The sequence below is a fragment of the Etheostoma spectabile genome, unplaced genomic scaffold, assembly GCF_008692095.1.
Source record: "Etheostoma spectabile isolate EspeVRDwgs_2016 unplaced genomic scaffold, UIUC_Espe_1.0 scaffold403, whole genome shotgun sequence".
In the NCBI taxonomy this organism is placed as follows: domain Eukaryota; kingdom Metazoa; phylum Chordata; class Actinopteri; order Perciformes; family Percidae; genus Etheostoma; species Etheostoma spectabile.
The window spans coordinates 30,908-31,397 of NW_022605603.1; positions in this window are offsets into that span (position 1 = coordinate 30,908).

A 490-nucleotide genomic window follows, 5' to 3' on the forward strand; every position below is an offset into this window, starting at 1 on the left:
CGTTCACACTACAGCATCTTGGATCCCCCCCGCCCCTCTGCGCTGCACCCAGAGCCAAGTTATGACCTCAGTCCGTTCAGGCGCTGACTCGACTTTCCCAGTGGCATTTGTGGTAACGGTTTGACGTGAAGATGGGTCTTTCCATCCTTTACCCGCTGTAAATCTGAACCAGGTGAGGTCCATTTGGGTTAATCATGCTGATTCCCCCTCAGCTCCTTTTAAATTACTTTGTGTCTACAGGCCAGATTGGAGCCATGGGAACCAGAATCCACCTGGCTCTGGACCACAAAACACAAGGGATGCCCTCCACGCGGCGAAGAATTATAGAAGATCAGATTCTTATGTCGTTGCGTCGTGCTGAATCTCCTCTCCCGTGGGCCATGGGAACACTTAAACCCCGAATTCTCTGGGAATTCACATTTGCTTTCAGTTATGGGCATTAGCATCCCTCTTGTGGGAAAAGGGGAGGGTACTTTTTCCCCCGTACCCA